We start from the raw sequence: 27871 nt of genomic DNA on the forward strand, positions 1-27871 counted from the left end.
ATTTTTTTGCTCAGCACAATCCATATGGGTTATCAAATTTGTTGCATAAATCTGCAGCCCATTTCCTTTTTATTTCTGAGTGGTATCACATTTTATGGATGTGATACAATTTGGTTATCAATTTTACTGTTAACAGATATTTGTGTTGTTCCATTTTTGACTATTATTAAAGCTGAAATCAGCATTCTTATATAAGTTTTGTGGAAGTATATTTTAATTTCTCATGGATAAAAACCAGAAGTGTTATTATATAACTTTATGATAAAATTTCCTAAATTTTCTTCTAATGGTATTACTATTTACATTCACAACAACAATATATGACAGTTCCAGTTGTTCCATATTTGTGAGAATGTGAGATAGTATTTTCTCATTTTTGTTTTAATTAGCATTTTCCTGATGAATAATGATATTGAAAAATTCTTGCTATGTTTACTAACCCTTCATATATTTTTTATGAAGTATTTGTTTCAAGATCTTGCCCATTTTAATGTGTTGTTTGTGTTTTATTATGGAGTTGTAGAATTTTTTAAAATAAGTTTTGGATTCAAGAACTTAGTCAAATGTTCATTACACGTATATTTTCTTTCAATGGTTTGTATAACAACTTTACTTAAGCTGTTTTTATGAGTAAAAGTTTTGTTCTAATAATATTTAAAAATTTTTGATGAATTCGATTTAATTGCTATTTTCTCATGTTTTTTTCTGTATAATGTCTAAGGATTTTTATTATCTTATAAAATATCTTTTATACATTTATGTATAGGCCTCTGATTTATCTTAAATTATTTTTTCTGTATTTTATGAGGTAGTTGCCGAGGTATATTTTTTATCCGTACAAATATTTATTTGTTTTGACACTATTTGCTTCAAATATTTTCATTTATTCACTAAATTATTTTAGCCCCAATAAAATCAGTTTGTCATATGAACATGGGTCTATTTGTGAATTGTATTCTGTTCCATTTATGTATTTGTCTATTAGTGTACCAATACTGTACTATTTGGATTATGATATCTTTGTAGTACATGTTGAAGTCGGGTAGTTATGACATCCAACTTTGTTGTTCTTTTTCAAGACATTTTTAGTTAACTGACATAACATCAATTTTAAAGTCAGCTTGATAATTTCTATTTTTTTAAGAAGGCTGCCAAATTTGATTAAAATAATGATGAATTTATTGATCAATTTGGTGAGAATCGATATTTTAACAATAGTTAGATTTCCATCAAAGAAAATAGTATAGCTTTCATTTATTTAGACCTCTTTGATTTTTCTTGACATTATTTTGTAGGTTCCCTTTAGATGATCCTTTTAAGAATTTTTCCAATTAAAGAAATTAAAGCTAGTTTAAATTGATGTATTTCTAATTTTATATAATTAATATATGGAAATAATTGATTTTCATACTTGACCTTGTATGTTGCTAAATTCACTTATTAGTTCTTATCTATTTTAATAAAGATTTTGTAAAGTTTTGGTATTTAAAATGTCTGTATATACAGAGAGTTTTACTTCTTTTTTCAAATTGTGCTTTTATAAAAATTCTTTTATTTCACGAAGATTCCTAGGACAACATTTAATAGAAATAGTGAGAGTGGACAGTCTTACTCTCTTTGTGATTTCATGAGGAAAGTGTCCAGTATTTTCCCATTAAAATTTGTGCTAGCTATAGTTTGGTTGTTGGTTAGCTATAGGTTTTAGGTCCAGGAAGTCTTTCTTATTTTTGTTTTGCTGTGAGTTTTAGCTGAAATGGGATATAAAGATGTTGAATACCTTTTCTTCATTAATTGATATAACCTTAACTTTTTTTGTTTAAAATTTGATATAGTGATTATATTCACTCATTTTCAAACTTTAAACCAAATTATTTTCCTAGGATAAAACCAATTCAATTATTATATATTTAGTTTTTATATGTTGCTAGATTTGATTTGCTTATATTTTATGAAATATTTTTTCAAAATTTTTCATGATTTTCCTTCTTATAATATCTGTTAGATTTTGGTGTCAGGGTTATATCAGTCTCATAGAAAATTCTTGGATAGATATGTTGTTTCCTTCTCACCTATTTTCTGAAGTATTTTTGTAACATTGATGTTATTCCTTTCCTAAAATAGCTGAGGGGTTTCAGCATTTTAGTGTAGAGTATTATTCTTGTTCTTTTATGTTTATTTAGCTTATTTTGTTATCCATGGTCTAACATTTGAGTCAAATGTCATTTTTGCATTCATGTATTTGTAGCACTCAAATTCCAAATACTAGTACAGTACAAATTCATTTATTAAATACCTGCTATGTGCCAGACCTTGTACTATGTACTATGCATATATGAACTCATTTAAAACCCTGAGTTAGTCTGCAAGTCATATATCAGCATTTTATTGATGCAGAGATTCAGAAGCAGATTTATTATGTAACCTAACTACAGTTATACTTTCATTAAGTAAGAAATCCAGACCCCAATCAAGGTTGGTCTCACTGCATGGTCCAGACTCCTTACATCACACTGTGATTTTAAGGTAACCTATGTGAATAAATATCACAATAAGTTGCTTGATTCTTTTCACTGTTTGTATATTAACTTAGTCCCAGGAATTCAGAAGGAGAGAGGGATTCAATGACTATTTTCAAAGTACTATATTTACCTGGAAGTTCTATAATTAATTTACTAAAACTTAAGGCTTATTTCTTTCTGTTCTCAAATGAAATACCCAGTCCCTTCAAATACCTATTCTGTTAGTTAGTGATTAGACTGATGAGGAAGTTAATCCTTAATTGTCTCCTTACTCATTTGAAGACAGTTATCAGAAAAGCAACATCTCTATCCTGGCATATGAAATAATCAATTATGTAGAGATTTATTATTAAATTTGCATTTCCTTGTTTTATGTTCAAAACTTGTCCTTGAAATGCATATGAAAAATCGTGGGCCCAGACAACAAGAATACTTCATCTCTTTTTTAGCTTTTATATATCTTCCTACTGCATAATAGTAGGATTACTTTATATCTAGGTATGTTCCCTTTTGAAAAACTTGGGTGACGAGCTATCAAAGTATCAGTATTTCTATGTATATTGTTTTTGCTCTTTCTACTTTAGGTAATATAATTATCTTATGTCACTTGATTTTGTTTCTTTCTAAATGCCATTAAGTTGGACAATAATTTAAGTTATTCAATGTTGAACTGCACAGAGTAGTCAACAACTTATATAAAGTGGTAAATATAAAGTAAGTTATTAAAAAACATTAAATATTTAAAAGGTGAAAATGATAAATGTTATTTTCCTAATAATAATGCTCAAGTAATGGCATTCACAATGATGTTTGGAATATAGCACCAAAGAAATAAAATTACTTTCGTTTTATGATGTCTAATAAAACTTCAAATTCTCTGTTGCATTAAACCAAGAATTTTTAATAACTGAGAATAAATGGAATTCTATTATTTTCATCCTGAGACAGAGTTTAAGGTTACCAAATTGAGATCATCTTGCAATCTCATTTTATGAGCTGTTTGATAATCCACTTTTAAAAGATGCCGTTATTATAGAGAGTTAATAAAAGAAGTTAAGTCCACGTCAAGTATTTTTGAAATTTAATTGAATATGATAATTTGAAGCTTATAAGGGAGTCTCTTTCTATATTTTCTTTTTGAATACTATACCTTTGTATTTCACACCATCGCAATAAGAACACATTCATGAGTGTACTATACAATTTTATCAAATAATTGAACATTTTTGGATGCAAGACTTTTACTCCTTTAATTTCTCTACAGCAACTAACACTGTTCTAGATCTGTATAAGCCAAAGAAATATTTATTGACTATGCTCCATACTTCCTTTAACAAAATCCATGTCTTATAATTACTAGAATATTTAAAATGTTTATTTGATTGAAACAACACTTTAGATATCTGTAGATCACTTGATCAACTTTCATGTGCAAATTCTCTATGCATCCTTTTGTGGGCTTTTGGAGTTATTGAACCAGCAACAGATAGTATAGGTCTCAGATGAGATAAAATGAGAATTTGCAAGAAGATCATAGAGCAATTTCTAACCTAAGTAGCAACAGTCTTCGGCAAACAATGGCTTGATTAAAGCATCTTTTATCTACCCAATAGCCCTTAGAAATAAACACACTTGCATTTTTACACACAACTAAAAGTTACATACCATTAGTAAAATTCTCACTTTAACCAACTAGTATGCACTGCAATTGTATCAAACCTGAACAAAAATAATCACTTCTTTCATCAAAACGTCTATCAGGATGACAAATAGTTAAGTGAGAAATTATGGAAGCATGGGATAAATTTAACAATTGGTAAAGTACCAGGGTTAATAGAGCCCGTAACAGGACTAACATATTCTGGAATGAAAGATGGAGAGCCTTCCTGCAGCAAATAATATCAAAATATCAAATAGTATTTGAGGACAAATATAAATAAAATAGGTGAAGTGTTTATGTAAGAAATATATGTTCAAGGCATAATGTGATCAAATGTTTGTATGGAAAAAAGAACAAGATGTTGAAGGAAATAAGTGGCTCAACATGAATTTGTTGTGGGAATGGTGGTGTGATGAATTGGGAGATTGGTATTGACATGTGTATAAAATGGATGACTAATAAGAACCTGCTGTATAAAAAAAAATAATTAAATTTAAAAAAAGAAAAGAAAATCAGCTATACCCCATTATAAAAATAAATTACAAAAAAAAAAAAAGATGAATTTGTTACATATTTGTATCATGTATAGGAGTGGGTAAGCATTTGCCAAAAAATTACCTAGAAAGGAATGTATGGATATATCACAGGAAGTTTATATTTTTGTTGATGTATTTATAAAATATCCTTTGCTGTGAGAATGTCTGATCTTTCAGAAAATTAGTAATCACATTTTTCACTTTCAATAAGATCATAGTATGTTTTCCACCATGACATCGATACTCACTGCCTTCAACTTGTACCCTTATACTCTCTTTGTTTTTTTTTTAATCTTTTGGCCTTTGTTCACCAGTCTTTTAATAAGTCACACTTCTTTTTGTACTAGCCAATATTACCTTTCATGTTTACTTGCTGATCCTTTAAAATCACCAAGTTTTTTGCATCTGTCTTACATGTGATTTTGCCTCATGATTGATACTTTTCCCTAAGAGAGAAATTAAATAAGAAAAGAAAAAGGAGAAAAACTGGAATAATTATTTTACTTTCATGAGCTAGCAATGAGAAGAGATGAGAGTTCAGGGGTGTGGATTGAACCAACATAATTCTTTGTCAAAACACTCAATGAATAACGCAAATTAAGTATTTGAAAATCTTTTTCTTTGAGGGAAATGACGCATGATTGTTAATGGACATAGAGTTATTTTCAGAGTTATGAAATGTTCTAAAATTGTGGCAATAGTTGCATAATTCTGTGAAAATACTAAAAGCCATTGAATTATGTACTTTAATGAGTGAATTGTATGGTATGTGAATTACATATCAACAAGGCTTTAAAAAATAATCTTTTAAACTAAAAATTTGAGTAATGTGTAAGAAAAATATGATTATAATGACAACCATATACTAATCTGCCCATAACTTACTGTTGAAAGCTATATATTAAAAATACTACAAGATTGTGTCCCTAAATTCTGCCATCTAGGGAGCACCCAATCTAATTCTTCATCCACTATAATTAGTTCTAACTTATAAAACACCTACTAAAATAAGTAGGTTTATATGTAATCCATTTAATACACAAAGAACTATTATAAAATAAAAGTGCCAAAAATAATTTTGGTAACACTACAAACTCTAAAAACTCTAAATTTTATTTTAAAATAATTATATAATAATGGAATTTGTTTTCACACGTCTTCATAGAACTGAGAAGAACCTTGGTTTCTTGTAGAACTCTGTTAAGGGAACAAACGAAGTACCACAGCTCTAGCCACACAATACTCATTCAGACACTGATAGGGGTATAAATGTTGCATGAATAGAACAAAGCTGCTGAGAAAGGAAATAAACTTTTTATTCAATTAATTAGTAAAATACAAAATTTTTTATTGTATAAGCTCATGTTTTAGCTTTTAATGTTTTATATCTGCAGCCTTATGTGTGGAGAAGTCTATTTATAACTTTAACTCATATTTATTTTCTGAATATTTCCCCATAATAATGTATGTTTATGAATTTGACTTGCAGATGTCTATGTGTATTGTTTTTCTATCAGAACAATAGTAACGATATACTAATAACAACAGCAATCACACATATAGCATTTACTTTGTGCTAGGCATTATCTAAAATGCTTTACATATATTAACCAAATTAACCTTCACAATAAATTGTGATATAAATATTAGCATTGGTGACATTTACATCTAAGGGACTGTGGGACAGAGAAGTTAAATAACTTGCTCAAATATATACAACAGTTAGGGGCTGGTTAAGATGGATTTCAACCCAGACAATTTTATCAAAATCCCATACACTTAAACCCTGTCTTATATTCTCAATACACATGAAGTAGATTATGTTGAATTTGAAAACTTGAAAAGGAGGGATTGCCATTTCTCACCACTACCCAAATATCCCATCTTGCTATTATTGCCTTTTGTCTTTCTTTAGCTTCTTTCCCCTACTCAAATGTCCTCTGCATTTTACATACAAAATCAGTACTAAACTAACAAGACTTGGATTGAATTATATGTTCTTTTTTTTTTTTAACATCTTTATTGGAGTACAATTGCTTTAAAAAGTTGTGTTAGTTTCTGCTCTATAACAAAGTGAATCAGCTATACGTATATATATATTCCCATACCCCCTCCTTCTTGTATCTCCCTCCCACCATCCCTATCCCCCCCTTCTATGTGATCACAAAGCACCGAGCTGATTTCCCTGTGCTATGCGGCTGCTTCCCACTAGCTATCTATTTTATATTTGGTAGTGCATATATGTCCGTGCCACACTCTAACTTCGTCCCAGCTTACACTTCCCCCTCCCTGTGTCCTCAAGTCCATTCTCTACATCTGCGTCTTTATGCCTGTCCTGCCCCTATGTTCTTCAGAACCATTTTTTTCCCATATATATGTATTAGCATATGGTATTTGTTTTTCTCTTTCTGACTTACTTCACTCCATATGACAGACTCTAGGTCCATCCACCTCACTACAAATAAGTCAGTTTTGCTTCTTTTTATGGCTGAGTAATATTCCATTGTATATATGTGCCACATCTTCTTTATCCATTCATCTGTTGATGGACACTTAGGTTCCTTCCATGTCAGGGCTATTGTAAATAGTGCTGCAATGAACATTGTGGTACATGACTCTTTTTGAATTATGGTTTTCTCAGTGTATATGCCCAGTAGTGGGACTGCTGGGTCGTATGGTAGTCCTATTTTAGTTTTTTAAGAAACCTCCATACTGTTCTCCATAGTGGCTGTACCAATTTACATTCCCACCAACAGTGCAAGAGGGTTCCCTTTTCTCCACATCCTCTCCAGCATTTATTGTTTGTAGATTTTTTGATGATGGCCATTCTGAGCAGTGTGAGGTGATACCTCATTGTAGTTTTGAGTTGCATTTCTCTAATGATTAATGATGTTGAGCATTCTTTCATGTGTTTGCTGGCAATCTGTATACCTTCTTTGGAGAAATGTCTATTTAGGTCTTCTGCCCATTTTTGGATTGGGTTGTTTGTTTTTCTGATATAAAGCGGCATGAGATTCTTGTGTATTTTGGAAATTAATCCTTTGTCAGTAGCTTAGTTTCCAAATATTTTCTCCCATTCTGAGGGTTGTCTTTTCATCTTGTATATGGTTTCCTTTGTTGTGCAAGGCTTTTAAGTTACATTAGGTCTCACTTGTTTATTTTTGTTTTTATTTCCATTTCTCTAGGACGTGAGTCAAAAAGTATTTTGCTATGATTTATGTGAAAGAGTGTTCTGCCTATGTTTTCCTCTAAGAGTGTATAGTGTCTGACCTTACACTTTGGTCTCTAATCCATTTTGAGTTCATTTTTGTGTATGGTGTTAGGGAGTGTTCTAATTTCATTCTTTTACATGTAGCTGTCCAGTTTTCCCAGAATCACTTACTGAATAGGCTGTCTTTTCTCCATTGTTTATTCTTGCCTCCTTTATCAAAGATAAAGTGACCATATGTGCATGGGTTTATCTCTGGGATTTCTATCATGTTCCATCGATCTATATTTCTGTTTTCATGCCAGTACCATACTGTCTTGATTACTGTAGCTTTGTAGTATAGTCTGAAGTCTGGAAGCCTGATTCGTCCAGCTTCTTTTTTTCTTTCTCAAGATTGCTTTGACGATTTGGAGTCTTTTGTGTTTCCATACAAATTTTGAAATTTTTTTTCTAGTTCTGTGAAAAATGCCATGGGTAGTTTGATAGGGATTATATTGAATCTGTAGATTGCTTTGGGTAGTATAGTCATTTTCACAATGTTGATTGTTCCAATCCATGAACATGGTAAATGTCTCCATCTGTTTGTATCATCTTTAATTTCTTTCATCAGTGTCCTATAGCTTTCTACATACAGTTTTTTTGTCCCCTCACATAGGTTTATTCCTAGGTATTTTATTCTCTTTGTTGCAGTGGTAAATGGGAGTCTTTCCTTAATTTTAATTCATTGATTAGCTCCAGTAGTTTTCTGGTATCATCTTTAGGATTCTCTATCTATAGTATAATATCATCTGCATACAGTGACAGTTTTACTTCTTCTTTTCCAATTTGGATTCCTTTTATTCTTTTTCTTCTCTGATTACTGTGGCTAAAACTGCCAAAACTATGTTGAATAACAGTGGTGAGAATGGGTAACCTTGTCTTGTTCCTGATCCTAGTCGAAATGCTTTCAGTTTTCTCACCACTGAGAATGATGTTGGCTGTGGGTTTGTCATATATGGTCTTTATTATGTTGAGGTAAGTTCCCTCTATGCCTACTTTCTGGCAAGTTTGTATCATAAATGGGTGTTGAATTTTGTTGAAAACTTTTTCTTCCTCTTTTGAAATCATCATATGGTTTTTAACCCATCAATTTGTTAATATGGTGCATCACATTGACTGATTTGCATATACTGAAGAATCCTTGCATTTCTGGGATAAACCTCACTTGATCATGGTGTATGATCCTTTTAATGTGCTCTTGGATTCTGTTTCCTAGTATTTTGTTGAGGATTTTTGCATCTGTGTTCATCAGTGATATTGGCCTGTACTTTTCTTTTGTGTGACATCTTTGTCTGGTTTTGTATCAGGGTGATAGTGGCCTTGTAGAATGAGTTTGGGAATGTTCCTCCCACTGCTCTGTTTTGGAAGAGTTTGAGAAGGATAGGTATTAGCTCTTCTCTAAAAGTTTGATAGAATTCGCCTGTGAAGCCATCTGGTCCTGGGCTTTTGTTTGTTGGAATATTTTAAATCACAGTTTCAATTTCAGTGCTTGTGATTGGTCTGTTTATATTTTCTATTTCTTCCTGGTTCAGTCTTGGAAGGTTGTGTTTTTCTAAGAATGTGTCCATTTCTTCCAGGTTGTCCATTTTTTTGGCATATAGTTGCTTGTAGTAATCTCTCATGATCCATTGTATTTCTGCAGTGTCAGTTGTTACTTCTCCTTTTTCATTTCTAAATCTGTTGATTGGAGTCTTCTTCCTTTTTTCTTGATGAGTCTGGCTAATGGTTTATCAGTTTTGTTTATCTTCTCAAAGAACCAGCTTTTAGTTTCATTGATATTTGCTATAATTTCCTTCATTTCTTATTCATTCATTTCTGATCTGATCTTTATGATTTCTTTCCTTCTGCTATCTTTGAGGGTTTTTTGTTCTTCTTTCTCTAATTGCTTTAGGTGTAAGGGTAGCTTGTTTATTTGAGATGCTTCTTCTTTCTTGAGGTAGGATTTTACTGCTATAAACTTCCCCTTTAGAACTGATTTTGCTGCATCCCATAGGTTTTGGGTTCTTGTGTTTTCATTGTCATTTGTTTCTAGGTATTTTTTTACTTCTTCTTTGATTTCTTCAGTGATCTCTTGGTTATTTAGTAGTGTATAGTTTAGCTTCCATGTCTTTGTATTCTTTAGTTTTTTTCCTGTAATTGATATCTAGTCTCGTAGTGTTGTGGTCAGAAAAGATACTTGATACGATTTCAATTTTCTTAAATTTACCAAGGCTTGATTTGTGACCCAAGAAATTGTTTGTTCTGGAGAGTGTTCCATAAGCACTTGAGAAGAAAGTGTACTTTGTTGTTTTTGGATGGAATATCCTATAAATATCAATTAAGTCCATCTTGTTTAATGTATCATTTAAAGCTTGTGTTTCCTTATGTATTTTCATTCTGGATGATCTGTCCATTGGTGAAAGTGGCATGTTAAAATCTCCAACTGTTACTGTGTTACTGTCAGTTTCCCCTTTTATGGCAGTTAGCATTTGCCTTATGTATTGAGGTGCTCCTATGTTGGGTGCATAAATATTTACAATTGTTTTGTCTTCTTCTTGGATTGATCCCTTGATCATTCTGTAGTGTCCTTCTTTGTCTCTTGTAATAGTCTTTATTTTAAAGTCTACTTTGTCTGATATGAGAATTGCTACTCCAGCTTTCTTTTGATTTCCATTTGCAAGGAATATCTTTTTCCATCCCCTCACTTTCAGTCTGTATGTGTCCCTAGGTCTGAAGTGGGTCTTTTGTAGACAACATAAATACAGGTCTTGTTTTTGTATCCATTCAGCCAGTCTATGTCTTTTGGTTGAAGCATTTAATCCTTTTACATTTAAGGTAATGATTGATATGTATGTTCCTATTACCATTTTCTAATTGTTTGGGGTTTGTTTTTGTAGGTCTTTTCCTTCTCTTGTGGTTCCTGCCTAGAGAAGTTCCTTTAGAATTTGTTGTAAAGCTGGTTTGGTGGTGCTAAATTCTCTTAGCTTTTGCTTGTCTGTAAAGGTTTTAGTTTCTCCATTGAATCTGAATGAGATCCTTACTGAGTAGAGTAATTTTGGTTGTAGTCTTTTTCCCTTTCATCACTTTAAATATGTCCTGCCACCCCCTTCTGGCTTGCAGAGTTTCTGCTGAAAGATCAGCTGTTAACCTTATGAGGATTCCCTTGTATGTTATTTGTTGCTATTCCCTTGCTGTTTTTAATATGTTTTTCTTTGTATTTAAGTTTTGATAGTTTGATTAATATATGTCTTGGCATGTTTCTCCTTGTATTTATCCTGTAAGGGGCTCTCTGTGCCTACTGGACTTGTATGGCTCTTTCCTTTCCCATATTAGGGAAGTTTTCAACTCTAAGCTCTTCAAATATTTTCTCAGTCCCTTTCTTTTTCTCTTCTTCTTTTGGGACCCCTATAATTCGAATGTTGGTGCATTTAATGTTGTCCCAGAGGTCTCTGAGACTGTCCTCAATTCTTTTCATTCTTTTTTCTTTATTCTGACCTGTGGTAGTCATTTCCACTATTTTATCTTCCAGGCCACTTATCCATTCTTCTGCCTCAGTTATTCTGCCATTGATTCCTTCTAGAGAATTTTTGATTTCATTTATTGTGTAGTTTATCATAGTTTGTTTGCTCTTTAGTTCTTCTAGTTCTTTGTTAAATGTGTCTTTTATTTTCTCCATTTTATTTCCAAGAATTTGGATCATCTTTACTCTCATTTCTCTGAATTCTTTTTCAGGTAAACTGCCTATTTCCTCTTTATTTGTTTGGTCTAGTGGGTTTTTACTTTGCTCCTTCATCTGCTGCGTATTTCTCTGTCTTCTCATTTTGCTTAACTTACTGTGTTTGGGGTCTCCTTTTCACAGCTTGCAGGTTTGTAGTTCCCATTGTTTTTAGTGTCTGCTCCCAGTGGGTAAGGTTTATTCAGTGGCTTGTGTAGGCTTCCTTGTGGAGGGGACTAGTGCGTGTGTTCTGATGGATGAGGCTGGATCTTGTCTTTCTGGTGGGCAGGACTGCATCCGGTGTGTGTTTTGAGGTGTCTCAGATTATTATGTTTTTAGGCAGCCTCTCTGCTGCCTAAATGGATGGGGGTGTGTTTCTGTCTTGCTAGTTGTTTGGCATGGGGTGTCCAGCACTGAAGCTTGCTGGTCATTGAGTGGAGCTTGGTCTTAGCATTGAGATGGAGATCTCTGGGACAGCTCTCGCCAATTGATATTAAAAGTGTTCAGGAGGTCCCTGGTGGTCCACTCTCCTCAACTCAGCTCTTCCACTTCAGAGGCTCAGGCCTGACACTCGGCCAGAGCACCAAGAGCCTGTCAGTCACATGGCTCAGAAGAAAATGGAGAAGAAAAAGAGAGAATGAAAAAAATAAAATAAAATAAAATAGTTATTAAAATAAAAAATAAAAATATTATTAAAATTAAAAAAAATAAGAACGTGATTTAAAAAAAAAGGAAGAGAGCAGCCAATCCAATCCAATAAACAAATCCACCAATGATAACAAGTGCTAGAAACTATACTAAGAAAAACATAAATATCAGAAACTAGTCTGTCTCAGACAGCAAACCCCAATTCTCCAGTCGCTCCCAAAATCCACTGCCTCAATTTGGGGATGATTCGTTGTCTCTTCAGGTGTTCCAGAGATGCAGGCTACATCAAGTTGATTGTGGAGATTTAACCCACCACTCCTGAGGCTTCCTGGAGAAATTTCCCTTTCTCTTCTTTTTTCGGACAGTTCCTGGGGTTCAGCTTTGGATCTGGCCCCACCTCTGCATATGGGTCACCTTCTACCATCTGTTCTTCACCTAGATAAGATGGGGTTCAAGGAGTGGCTGATTAGGGGGCTCTGGCTCACTCAGGTGAGGGGGAGGGAGGAGTATGGAATGTGGGGTGAGCCTGCGGTGGCAGAGGCCGGCATGACGTTGCAACAGCCTGAGGTGCACCGTGAGTCCTCCTGAGGAAGTTGTCTCTGGATCACGGGACCCAGGCAGTGGCAGGCTGCACAGGCTCCCAGGAAGGGAGGTGTGGAGAGTGACCTGTGCTTGCACACAGGCTTCTTGGTGGCTGCAGCAGCAGCCTTAGCGTTTCATGCCCGTCTCTGGTGTCCGCGCTGATAACTGTGGCTCATGCCTGTCTCTGAAGCTCGTTTACGTGGTGTTCTGAATATCCTCTCCTCATGCACCCTGAAACAAAGGTCTCTTGAGTCTTTGGCAGTTCCTGACTTTTTCCTGGATTCCCTCTCGGTTAGCTTTGGCACACTAGCCCACTTCAGACTGTGTTCACGCAGCCAACCGCAGTACTCTCCCTGAGATCTGAACTCCAAGCCTCAGCTCCCAGCCCCCATCTGCCCTGGAGGGTGAGCAGACAAGCCTCTCAGGCTGGTGAGTGCTGGTTGGCACTGATCCTCTGTGCGGGAACCTCTCCACTATGCATTCTGCACCCCTGTTGCTGTGCTCTCCTCCATAGCTCCAAAGCTTCCCCACCCCCACCCCCCGTTTCCACCAGTGAAAGGGCTTCTTAGTGTGTGGAAACTTTTCCTCCTTCACAGCTCCCTCTCTGAGGTGCAGGTCCCACCCTTATTCTTTTGCCTCTGTTTTTTCTTTTTTCTTTTGCCCTACCCAGGTACATGGGGAGTTACTTGCCTTTTGGGAAATCTGAGGTCTTCTGCCAGCATGCAGTAAGTGTTCTGTAGGAGTTGTTCCACATGTAGATGTATTTTTGATGTATTTGTGGGGAGGAAGGTGATCTCCATGTCTTACTCCTCCACCATCTTGAAGGTCCTCCAAATTATATGTTCTTTATGAAATAAACCAACCTTCCAAAACAATACTCCATCTTCTGGATTTTAAATGTCTTTTCCATTCTGGTAAATGCTGACACATGATCTCATGTTTTAATAAATTTATTTATGTGTGTGTGCATATGTAAGAGATTATAAGTTTCTTGAAGACTTTCATTTTATTCCTCTTTTTGTTTCATAGTATAGTATTCCTCAACTAATAATAATATTGGCTCAATAAATATTTTGAATAAAAAAGTGCAATGGTATTTTACAGAACCTTTAAAGAAGACTGCTGTAAATGCATACGTGCACATACTTATCTGGGAGCTAGTTATCTCTAAGATACTTGAATATATTGAATTACAGAAATACAGTTTGTGTGTGGCTTTATTTTGTCCCATGCACACATCTATGTATGATTTGATATTTATTTGGCATTATGTTATGGATACACAAGAAAAATTATATGTCAAACCTCTAGTTTTTTTTTATTTAAAGAATTTTTGTTACCAAAATTATAACCTGGTGGTATTTGATGGTGTTGAATGATAAAAAAGTTCAATTGTAGGTCATTTACTAAAAAACTAAGTAAAATTAAGCTAATTAGATACTATTACTGATCTCTTTAGACTAGTTTGTTCTTACCACAGCATCTTCTTTAGTCCAAAAGGTTATTAAATTTAGATTGATAACAGAGACAAAAATAAATAAAAAATGACAATGAAATTACATTATAAATGGTAAAGTTCTCTTTGAATTTAGAACACTGTTGTTATTTTCAGCCATTCTAGAAGACATGTTGTTAGGACAGCAGACCAAATAAAATTTTCTATTATCATGTCCTATACTCTGACAATTTTTGCTTGACTTTTTCACATGTATTTACTGACCCATTAATTTTCATATTGTCTTGATTATCTGGATCCCTTATAATTCTAAAATAGTAACAAGTAATATATTGGCATTGTTAGTAGTACTTAACACTAAATAGATATTTAGAACAGCACCTGCATAATTTCTCTTTGTCTCATTATTTTTTATTCTCCTCACAATGATGCATTTTTAATTTGTTTTTATAATCTACCATATATCTCTCTTTGGTATTGCTATGAGAAAAGGACATTAAATATATTCCCTTAATCATTAAGATAAAATGGAATTTTAAGAGGTAGAATTATATGAAGCTGTAACCTATAAACATGACATGGGACTTTTCATTTCCCAGTTCTTAATGTAAATTGAATTTAAAATTATAATAGCTTATAAAATTTATAGTTTCCCCTCCTGTATAATTGACTATGTAAAAACTCAGAGAATAGAGCTATTCAATATACTGTCATAATATTAAAACAAGACTCAGATACACTAAATACAAGTTTGAACACTTGTGTTAACACTGCTTTGTTGGATTAGAAATAAGAAATATTCTCTTTGTCTCTTATTTAGTATTCTATAAATCAGACAGTCTAGTATCCTGTTGCTATACTATACAATCAATCAGAAATAGAAATGAAAACTTGGTAAAATAGCAGTTATGCAGAGCATTATAGCACAGATAAAAGATGAAAGGAAAAGACTTGAATCAAAATAGCTGAATAGGAGGATGTAGAACTTACCACCCCCCTATGAACACATTAAAAATACATCCACCTGTGGAACAATGCTCACTGAAAATTAACTGGATACTAGCAGACAGACTCCTGTACAACCAAGGCTGTAAGAGAGATCCACACAGAATTGGGTAGGAAGGGAAGAGACTCAGATCTGTGCCCCAGGAAGGGAATCAGAGGAAACGAGAGAATGTATGGGTGGAAACCCTTCCTGGGGAGTGAGTGGTTCAGGCTACATCTTGGGCACCCAGCCCTGGGATCCATCAAGGAGAAGATGAGCTCCCTTGACTGGTTGGAGGGCTGATGGGACTAATAAGAGAGCTGTGGAAAATCTAGATTCCTCTCATGAGGAGTGCAGAATGCTTGCTTACACCCAAAGCAGGGCAGAGAAAGTGGCTTGAAACAACATGGGTTTACTGTGACCACCCTAGTGTGTGACCCAGCCTGAACCCAGTGAATGATCCTGCACTGCTTGCCTCATGTCACAGATCCATAATGAAGCAAGTGCTGCCACAACCTAGGAAAAATCTCACCCATTAGGTGCTGAGACAGCTCAAAACCTAAGCAGCATCTGAGGAAGTAGAAGGCAACCATTACTGGTGATTGATTGTACAGGCAGCACATCAGAAGCAGTCTGGATCACTGATGGCAGCTAGATCACCACAGCCCACCCTCAGACCCTTGCAAAATACCCACAACAGCCACTCTTGCTCCAGTACTGCTCCCCTCTGGGACAAGAGTGCCAATACTGGGAAGGGGAAGAGCACACACTTAAGAGAACTGAGCCAGCTCTGATCCAACCCTCAGAGCTTCTGCTTCAGAAACTTGGAACTGAACATGCCCCAAATAGGGCAGTGACAGCCACTGAGCAAAAGGGAACCCCAGCTCACACCTGGCTCTGTCCTAGCCCCTCCATCTCCAGCTCCACACCCAACAAAGATGATAGCTGCCAGCACACACTAAAGAAATATGTAACTAGTGTTCACATCAAATATAGCTCTCCCAGCAGCTACTGAGCTCATGCAGACTGTATAGGGGTTCTCTCACAGAAGGACACCCCTTCAAGAATGCACTGGGTAACCATTTCACGTAATTTCATATAGACAGAGAAAGATAAAGAAAATGAGAAGACAGAAGAATTGTCTCAATTGAAAGAGCAAGAGAAAACTACTGAAAAAGCAGCTATTTAACAGTAATGAATAATTACCAGTTAAGAATTCAAAGCATTAGTAATAAGAATAATAACTGAATTAGGGAAAATAATAGATGAATACAGTGAGAATTTTAACCAGAAACTAGAAAATATAAAAAAGAACCAGTCAGAACTGAAGAATACAATAACTGAAATGAAAAACACACTAGAAGGAATGAACAGCAGATTAGGTGATACAAAAGAACACATCAGTGATCTGGAAGATAGAGTAATGGAAATTAACTAATCAGCACAGCAAAAATAAAGAAATAAATTTAAAAATGAGAACAGTTTTAAAGAGATTGTTGGGATAACATCAAACATACCAACATTAGCATTATAGGGATCCCAAAAGAAGATAGAGAGAAGGATATCCAAAATGTATTTGATAAAATTATGGTTGTAAACTTCCCAAACCTGAAGAAGGAAACATATCAAGGTACAGTAAACACAAATGGGACCAAACAAGAGGAACCCAAACAGACCCACACAAAGACATATCATAATTAAAATGGCAAAAGTTAAATATAAAGAGAGAATTTTAAAGGCAGCAAGAGAAAAAAAAAATGAGTCATATGCAAAGAATCCTATAAGACTGTCAGCTGATTTTTCTACAGAAACTTTGCAGGCCAGAAGTCAATGGCACAATATTTAAAAAGCTAAAAAGAAAAAACCTGAAAACTATGATACTCTACTTTGCAATATTATCATTTAGAATTGAAGAAGAGAGAAAGAACTTCTCAGACAAAAACTAAAAGCATTCATCAGTACTAAACCTACTCTAAAAGGAATGTTAAATGGTCTTCAATAAGTGGCTAAGAAAAGGCTATGGCAAGAAAGTATTTATAGGAAAGGAAAAATCAACTAGTAAACAAATATATATAAAGACAACTATATATAAAGGCTGTGCATCACCCACTTAAACTATGTATAAAGGCTGTGCATCACCCACCCAGTTTGTACTAGGCTGTCCTAGTACAAAGATTAAGAGACAAAAAATTGTAAAATTAGATAAAACTAAAATAATAAGTAAAGGGATAAACCTGAAGATGTAAAATATGACATCAAAAACACAAAATGTCAGGGAAGGGAGTAAAAAAGTAGATATTTTAGAATGTGTTTGAACTTAAAGGACTACCTGTTTAAAACAAATAGTTATAAGTCAACATATATAAACCCGGTGATAACCACAATCAAAAACCTACCATAGATACACAGAACAGGAAAGAGAAGAACACTAGCATATCATTAAAGAAAAGCATCAACCCACAAGAGAAGAAACTAAAAGAAGAAAAAAAGAATAGGGAAGAACTACAAAAAATAAGTAATAAAATGGCAATAGGTACATACATTAATAATCACTTTAAATGTCAATGGACTAAATTCTCTGATCAAAAGATATAGGGTGGTGCATTGGTTTAAAAAACAAGACCATCTATGTGCTGCTTACAAGAGACTCAATTCAGAACTAAAGACACATGCAGACTGAAAGTGAGGGGATGCAAAAAGTTATTTCATGCAAACGTAAATGACAAGAAACCAGGTGTAGTAATACTCATATCAGACAAAATGAAGTCTATAGCAAAACACAAAGAAGGGCATTATAATTTTGTTATATTTTAAAATTTTTTCTCGGAGTACAGTTGCTTTACAATGTTGTGTTAGTTTATACCATACAGCAAAGTGAATCAGCTATACATATACATATATCCCCTCTTTTTTGGATTTCCTTCCCATTTAGGTCAGCACAGAGCATTGAGTAGATTTCCCTGTGCTATACAGTATGTTCTCATTATTTATCTATTTTATACATAGTATCAATAGTGTATATATGTCAATCTCAATCTCCCAATATATCCCACATCCCCTTTCCCCCTTGGTATTCATACATTTGTTCTCTACATCTGTGTCTCTATTTCTGCTTTGTAAATAAGATCGTCTATACCAATTTTTTCAGATTCAACATATATGTGTTAATATATGATACTTGTTTTTCTCTTTCTGACTTACTTCACTCTGTATGACAGTCTCTAAGTCCATCCACGTCTCTACAAATGACCCAATTTTGTTCCTTTTTATGGCTGAGTAATATTTCACTGTATATATGTAGCACCTCTTCTTTATCCATTCCTCTGTTGATGGGCATTTAGTTTGTTTCCATGTCCTGCCTATTGTAAACAGTGCTTCAGTGAACATTGGGGTGCATGTGTCTTTTTGAATTATGGTTGTCTCAGGGTATATGCCCAGTAGTGGGATTGCTGGGACACATGGTAGTTCTATTTTTAGTTTTTTTAAGGAACCTCCATCTTGTTCTCCATAGTGGCTGTATCATTTTACATTCCCAACAGTGTAAGAGGGTTCCCTTTTCTCCATACCGTCTCCAGCATTTATTGTTTGTAGATTTTGTGATGATGGCCATTCTGACTGATGTGAAGTAATATCTCATTGTGGTTTTGATTTGCATTTCTCTAATAATTAGTTATGTTGAGCATTTTTTCATGTGTTTGTCGGCCATCTGTATGTCTTCTTTATATTATGATAAAGGGATCAATACAAGAAGAGAATATTACACTCCTTAACATAAATGAACCCAATACAGGAACAAGTATATCTATAAAGCAGATATTAACAAACATAAAGGGAGAAATTGACAATAATATGGTCATAATAGGGGACATTACCACCCGTTTTTATTGATGGGCAGATCATCTAGACAGAAAATCAATAAGGCAACTGTGGTCTTAAATGGCACAACAGACAAGTTGGACTAATTAGATACCTACAGGACATTCCATCAAAAAACAGCAGAATACGCATTCTTTTCAATTGAAAATGGATGTTCTCCAGTACAGATCACATGCTAGGCCACAGCACAAGTCTCAACAAGTTTAAGAGGATAGAAATTACATCAAACATTTTTTCCAACCACAACCGTATACAACTAGAAATCAATTACAGGAAGAAAATCTGGGAAAAGCACAAACACGTGGAGACCAAATAACATGCTACTAAAAAAACTAGTGTGCCAATGAAGAAATCAAAGGGGAAATCAGGAAACAACTTGACAAAACACAACTTTCCAAAATCCATGGGACACAGCAAAAGCAGTTCTAAGAGGAAAGTTTATAGTGAGAAAGGCCTACCTCAAGAAAAAGAAAAATCTCAAATTGAAAACCTAACTTATCATTTACAGGAATTTGAAAAAGAAGAACAAACAAAGCTCAAAGTCAGCAGACGGAAGGAAATAAAGATCAGAGAGAAAATAAATGAAATGGAGGCCAAAATAAACAATATAAAGATCAAGGAAACCATGTATTGTTCCTTTGAAAAGATAAAGAAAATTGATAAACCTTTAGTCATGCTCATCAAGAAGAAAAGAGAGAGGACCCAAATCAACAAAAGAAGAAATGAAAGAGGAGAAATAACAACCAGTACCACAGAGATACATAAAAATCAGAAGAGAATACTATGAACAGTTGCATGCCAAAAACTGGACAACCTAGATGACATGGACAAATTTCTGGAAACGTACAACCTACCAAGACTGAATCAGGAGGAAACAGACAATCTGAACAGACTAAACACTAGTAGTGAAATTGTATTTGTAATTAAAAACTTCCATGCAAACAAAAGTCCAGGACTGGACAGCTTCACAGGGGAATTCTACCAAACATATAAAGAAGAGCTAATAACTATCCTTCTCAAATTATTCCAAAAAATTGAAAAGAATGAAACCATCCCAAATTAGTTCTACTTGGCTCTCGGCCACAATTACCCTGATACCAAAACCAAAGACACTACCAGAAAAAAATAAATAAATAAAAGAAAATTACAGGCCAATATCTTTGATGGAAATACATGCAAAAAATCCTCAACAAAATATTAACAAATCAAATTCAACAATATATTAAAAAAATAATACACCATGATCAGTGGGTTTTATTTGAGGTATGAAAGGATGGTTCAATATTCACAAATCTATCAATATGATAAAGCACATTAACAAAAGGAAGGATAAAAATCACATGATCAACTCAATAGATACAGAAAAAGCTTTTGACAAAATTCAACATTCACTCATGACAGAAACTCTCATCAAAGTGGGTATAGGGGTGACATATCTCAAAATAATAAAGGCTATTATGACAAACCCACAGCTAACATCATACTCAGCAGTGACAAGCTGAAAGCTTTTCCTTTAAAATCTTAAACAAGCAAGGATGCCCACTCTTGCCATTTCTATTTAAAATAGTATTGGAAATACTAGCACAGCAATCAGACAAGAAAAGGAAATAAAAGGCATGCAAATCAGAAGGGAAATATGAAAACTCTCACTATTTGCAGGTGACATGATACTATACATAAAAAACCTAAAGTCTCCACCTAAAATCTATTAGAACTAATAAATGAATTCAGTAAAGTTGGAGGATACAAGATTAATATACAGAAATCTTTTGCTTTTCTATTCACTAATAATGAACTATCAGAAAGAGATATTAAAGTAACTCTCCCATTTATAACCACATCAAAAAGAATAAACTACCTAATAATAAACTTAACCAAGGAGAAGAAAGATCTAAACTCTGAAAATTGTAAAACATTGATTTTGAACATTTGAACATTTGAACTGGTTTTAACATCTCCCTTATTAATACATTATTTAAATAAAATTTTTGATACACGTTCATTTTATGTCTTCAGTTTTGTATATCCTATTTAGTTACCATAATGGACTTATCTGATGGGGTTAAGTAATATTTGTTGCTTAAAAAGAGCACCTCATAGGCCACTTAAGTTCAGAGACATCATTTCTTTCTTGGCTTCCAGAAGTAAATCCAAGAAGCAATGGAATTATGCTCTACCTATCTCCTTGTTTCCCTCTACCATCCTTACTCCTATTGATTTTCTCTTTTGTTGTTTGCTGCTAGTTCACACATGCCAGTAACTTATTTCCCAATGTTGGTGTGATTCAGATTTTGGTTTTTAGTCTGATAATTTGGAGATTTTTGTTATATGAATGATGAAGATCTATACCCTACCAAGTGAGAGGTGATAGAACATCTACTTTTTAGTCTTTTTGTTTGTTTCTTTGTATATTTGTGAACAGAAATCAATTAAGAAAACATTTTGTGCTCAATTAGAATAGTTCTTTGGTATCTGGAATCTTGAGCTTTTGCATTTTTGTTTCTACTTTTGAAATCAACTGAAGTTGTAGAAATGAAGCTACAAGCATCTTAAGTTTCTGTTTGTCTCTGCTTACAACTCAGAAAATCTTTAACCTCAATGTAAAGTCTTTTCTATCTATGGAGAGTATTCATAAATTAAATTTTATATGTCTAAGTTAAAAGATTTCTATATGTTTATAGAAATAAATCAGTGGGTATATAAATTTAACGTTCCTCAAAGTAACAGAAAATAAAGTTAAACCTTTAATATTAAATTTGCTAGACTTGAAAGAAAAATATATTTTTATTAAGACCACTAGCTCAGAAATACTTTTAAATCAAGTTTACATAATTAAGGACAACTTTCCTGTCAAATAGTATAATAGTGTAAAATTGGAATTTAGCTTTCTCTTTGTTAAAATGATGTATTGGTTACAGAGCTTTTAATTCAGGGGAAGTAAAAGGTAATACTTTATGTAACCCTTATGTATAATCTGTCCAGATAGCAAAGATTCTATATCTCACCAGAAGGATAATTTTATCTGCTTGTGTTGACCTTACCATTTCCTTAATTTTTTTGTAAAACAAAAGCACAGAACAAAGTGTCCTTGCTATCAAAAACTAAGTTTTCTAACATTTATGTTGTCTTCCTCTTTTTATTTTAAATGATTCTGACTCACTTTTATTACAATGAAGTGCTTTCATTTGCACTCATGTTTCTTCATCAAGGAATCATATATTCTCTGACAACTCTCTTAATTCTGTTTTTCTGGAAATAACAGAGGAGATTACTAGTTATTCCTTTAGGACATTTCTGGTCTTCCACTTTTGATTGATTTTCTGCTGACTGGCTTATTTTACTTTCTGTAAGGCAGATTTATTTTCTAGATTATTTACAAGTAAAGATACAAAAAAATGTATGTCTGCTAAAAAAGACAAGTCTAAAGATTATAGTACATTGTCCTAAATGACATCAACCAGCTTTGGATCTAAAAATCTAATTTTATCCTAACATTTTTTATTAGATTACCAGTGCAGCTCAAATGAACTTTGAACTGGTTTCAATAGTCTACTTTTTCCCTCATTAACTAATAAAAATAATAAAGTATTTGACATACATTCACTATGTAATTGTCCCTGTCATTTTTTTAACCTTTTAATATTTTATCATTAGAAAAATGCACATTAAAACTACAATGTCAAAGAACAAAAAATAGTAATGAACAAAAACAAAAACAAATTAAAAAAGCTGTCAACCTCAAATGTTGGCAAATGTGTTGAGACACTAAAACCCTCATACACAATTCATTGGAGGATAAATTGATAACTGCTTATGAAAGGGTTTAGCAGTGTCTATTAAACAGTATTATATATAAATTTGTGACCTAGCAATTCCATGTATATGAATATATGTATGTATATATATGAATACATTAAATATTCTTATATCCAATATACATGCAAGCATATGTTCACTGAGAGAGATGTACTAGGATGTTTATGGTGACAGGATTTGCAATATCTGAAAAGTGGAAACCACCCAAGTATCCATCAAGAGTAGAATGGATACATTTTGTGTGCATTTAGAAAACGGACTTTATATAGTAATGAGAATGAATTAGCAACTACCTGGACTAATATGAATGAATTTCACAAACATGATGTTGAGAGAAGCCAGATATAAACAAATATAAACTCCGTAATTCCATTTGTATGTATTATAAAAGTAGATAGTATTAGAAGTCAGGATGATGGGGTAGGTTGCCTGGCAAACCTCTACTAAGGGGGCTTGGGAGTACTGATAAATTCTTTGGTGTGTTAAGTTCAGATGTAAAATTTTAAAAAATACAGCAAAGTATGTTGAAATCAACAGCCCACTCTATGGCAAAATCAGCAAGTGTTAGGTTGTAAGTACAGCAGTTTTCATCCCGTTGTATAGTTGGAAGATGTTATAGTTCTATAAGAAAATGCTTTAGGCAAAATATGACCTTTGGGTAACTATGAACCAACAACAGGTAATATCAGTAGAAGTGGTAGCCTCAAACAGAAGTATGGGTGAGAGAAAGAAAACTGTTTATAATTTGATTTAAATATTCCAATCAATATTCATTAAATTGTGGTTCCTTAAGGGCAAGTATTATATTTTTGTGCATTTTATTTCATTTCTGATATTTCTATGGAATGTTAGTCTTTTAAGCTATTTATTCTATTTATGATAACTCATAGGCTAGAATAACAACAATAATACAACAGCTAACATATATTGATTATGTAGCATGTGTCAAGTACACTGAAAATTCAATTTAAGTGGATTAGCTCATTTAAATTTTCAATAATTATTTGTGAATGTTTTTTGAGTGTTTGAATCTTGTAAAAACAAGTTTAGAGCTATCACAGGTAGATATGAAACATTGATTTCAGAGATGTCTTAAGGTCTGTCTTTCTGCTCTACAACCTTATTGGTTTCCTTGGTCAATGTTTCAAGACATCTATTACACCTCCAACCATGAAATAGGCCTTCCAAACAGGAAGAAAATAAGAGAGAAGGGAAAAATCTGAATTCTGTGCTCCTTACCTTTCTTTTTTCAAGAAAGCAAGAACTTTCCCAAAATACCTGCCAAGAAGCCTTTTCTTACTTCTTATTAGCCAGAATCAAATCACATGTTCATGCCTAGATATATGTATTAGCATAAGCAGTTTAAATCAATCACAAATCTTTACCTGGATTAGCAGAAGAATCTGGGGTCCTTGTAAGTAGGAAAAAGATGATTGAATTCAAAGCCTGCTGAGTGAGCAAAGGACATTTGATGCCCAGATTTCTTCCTGTGCAGATAACCATCTTATGGGAAACCTTTATAATGTACTTTTTGAACTATGTGAATATATTTGCCAAATCAAGTCTTCAAAATTAACACTGATAATAGGATAAAAACAAATACAAAATCTCATGCTACCTATATAATGCAATGAGAAGAATACAGCATTATTGTGTGATGTTACTGCTAAAGATGCAAAATTTGTGTCTAACTGTGACAAGCCAGCCTGAGAAATATTCTACAGGTAGCCTGTAACCAGTAAAGCTGTCAAGATCATGAAAGACAAAAAACTGAGAAACTATTCCATATTTAAAGAAGACGCAAGGACATGAAAACTAAATACAAATGTGATTCTTGCCTGGATACTTTTGTTTTAAAGACATTATTGGGAAAATCTGTGAAGACGTATTGTATCAATATTAATTTCCTGGCTTTGTTGCTTACATTTTGATTATGCAGCAGAATGTCCTAGTACTTAAGAACTACACACTAAAATATATTTGAAAATGATATGGCTTTATGTTGGCAACTTACTTGAAAATGGTAGAAGAAAAAAGTGTTCTTTGTGATGTTTTTGCAAAATTTTTTTGTAAGTTGGATTTTCTTTCAAATAAAGAGTTAAAGAAAAGAAGAAAAAGGAACTCCAAGTCTACTCTTTGAATAGCTTTTGAATCCTGATTACCACTTGCCAGCACAGAAATTCTGAGTCAAAACCAAAACACAAACAAAACAATCCATAAATGAGAGAGAGAAAGAGAGAGATCCACAACTCATGAAACCCGTAGAATCTTGCAAAATAAATATGAAATAAGTAACTTCTATAGGCCAAAAACTTCACATCTCATGATATATGCTTGACTCCCATGAAAGTGTTATGGAAAATAAAACCACAGACTCCTAATTTTACATATATATTTACTTTAAAATGAATAGCATAAGAAAACTGATAAACATGCTTACAAATCAGTGAATTGAAACTTTTCCTTTATTACATTTGCAGCTTTTCTTTTATATATAGGTACAACCTAGAATATCCTCAACAAATTGCCATGGGGTCAGCAAAGAAGAAAGAACCTCATGAAACTTTGGTAGAGTGAAGAAGATTTAGGGATGGTCAACAAGTGAGGAGAGGGTAGGATTTGCAGCCTAATTTAGCAAAATTTTAAAAAGCTATTTGAAAGGAGTTTGAACAGCACGATGTAAAGATTTCGGGTTTTGTCCAGTGAAACATTAACATCCAATCATTTCTCCTTCTAGCTACTGATTTGCAGTGATGACTTATGGAAGGACTAATTTCTTCATCAGAGAGCAACTTCCACGTTGCTGATCTCACAGATAAAATGACAAAGCACATCAGGAAACCACAGATATGAAATAAATTTGAAAGTTGAAAGAAATGAGAAAATTAAAAGGGAAGGGACGATATATAATAAAAGCATGTGAAGGGTATTTTAAAATAGGTTGTGATTAAAATGTTCAAAGAATAAAAGGAAGGAACAGAATAAGATAAAGTGAGCAGGAGTAACTTAACCAAGGTTATACAGTTTCAAAGATACAGATCTAAATTCAAATCCAGGTAATCATGACTCCACAACCTCCTCTTATTTTTTATTTTTATTTTTTAATCCATGTTACCTTGCCTCCTTCTATTCTAATACTATAGGTAAAGCATAAGACTGAAAAATACATTTATTCAGTTCTCTGGCATTTCTAATTCTGACTCTCTTATGTAATGACTGAATAGACTTGGAAAGGTTACAGTCTTTCTAAGACTCGGACTCATAATTCATGTTACCTGACACATAGGGCAAAAAGGAAGATGAATAATATAGTGCATACAAAAGTATTCTATACTCTAAACCCAAAAATACAACAACAACAAAATAAAACTCAATTGTTTATGACAGATGCATTACTCAAATATTAAAACTCTGGATGAAATGTAGATCTAAAAGCAATTTTTGAAAGACAAAAGATTTTTTCTTTTGGCAGTCAATTAGCATTTTCCTTGTATTGTAAAGAAAGTACACTTTGGAAATTCCTGGGTACAGGGTTGGGGTTGTTAGGGTATTGACTGGTAATTTAGTTGCTGTTGTTTGGTTGCTGTTATTTTGCATTTAAAAAGCAACTGAGTTTTAGACCTTGTGACCACATATCAAATATTTATACAGAGTATAAAATCTCTCATCCTCAATATTAAATTCTAAAATTTTCTTTGACAAAGCAGAAAAACTTTAAAAAATTCCTTTCAATGCAAAATCTGACTTGCCTAAACTCATTTGGTGGAAAACATAATTTGAAATATGACTATTTGAATTCTATCTTTATAATTAATATTTTAATTAATATTTTTGAACAGTTTAATATAAGTAGGAACTGCTCTCCAAGCCCATGCTGAGAATAGTATGCATTATCAGGTAAACTGTAGTATATTTCCAAAATCTGAAAACTTCTCACTTGGAAATATATACCCAAAGGGTTTCAATAAGAGATCTTGGGTCAATATAAATCAAAATGTCAGTATCTTTAAAAGTCTACTGGAATTAAAGAAGCTCCCAATTGTTACATCACTATTCCAAATGAAGTATCTGATATGGAAATACTCTAATTCACTACCATATTTAAATGAAGCAAAATATATCCTGTAGATGAATTCTTCTTTATTTTTTATTGAAATATACTTGGTTTACAATGTTGTATTAGTTTAAGGTATACAGCAAAGTGATTCAGTTTTATATACATATATATATTTCAGGTTCTTTTCCCTTATAAGTTATTACAAAATATTGAGTAGAGTTCCCTGTACTATGTAGTAGGTCCTTGTTGGTTATCTATTTTATATATAGTAGTGTGTATATGTTAATCCCAAACTCCTAAAGTAGATGAATTCTTAGAAGGGGACTGACTGAAAGACTGTTAGAAGTTATTGTGGGAATGTAAATTTTTTTTCTAGATTTATAGGAAACTCTCTAACCTCCAGGAACAATGGGTCATCATAAGTTTAAGCAGCAGAAGGGAGAGGAAGAGATGGATTGTATTTGGTTCATCCACTAGCATTAACCCCTACTTTAAGGGACATGGTAATTTGTCCTCTGTATTAAATACGAGATCAAATAGTTTCTACTTTGTAGACAGAATAGGTTAAAAGGCATGTCTAAAAGAGAAATGATAATGATTATAAACCCCAAAGGCCTTTGGACTGGTAGTTAACTATGACACATAATGAAGGTAGTTCATAAAGATTTGAGTACCTGACATTTTTTATTCTGGCTTCATTTTAATCAGTGCTTTTCCTAGGGAAATTTCTGATGGCTTCTTAAGTAGGAACAATTATTTTAATCATATTCAGAATATAGGAAAATAAAAATAAAA

General features: G+C 33.3%; 2 long non-coding RNA genes across 2 annotated transcripts in view; both read right to left on the reverse strand.

The window, feature by feature from the left end:
• The window catches only part of LOC309604979, a 1175000-nt gene that overhangs the window by 202184 nt on the left and 944945 nt on the right, over positions 1–27871 (reverse strand). The window lies entirely within an intron of this gene.
• LOC309604973 lies at positions 14474–27865 on the reverse strand. The gene is made up of 2 exons (XR_014231189.1): positions 17733–27865; positions 14474–16272 (listed from the first exon to the last, which is right to left on the reverse strand). It is a non-coding gene; the product is annotated as an uncharacterized lncRNA (long non-coding RNA).

Source organism: Balaenoptera borealis, assembly GCF_965194805.1.
Source record: "Balaenoptera borealis genome assembly, chromosome: 11".
Taxonomy (NCBI): domain Eukaryota; kingdom Metazoa; phylum Chordata; class Mammalia; order Artiodactyla; family Balaenopteridae; genus Balaenoptera; species Balaenoptera borealis.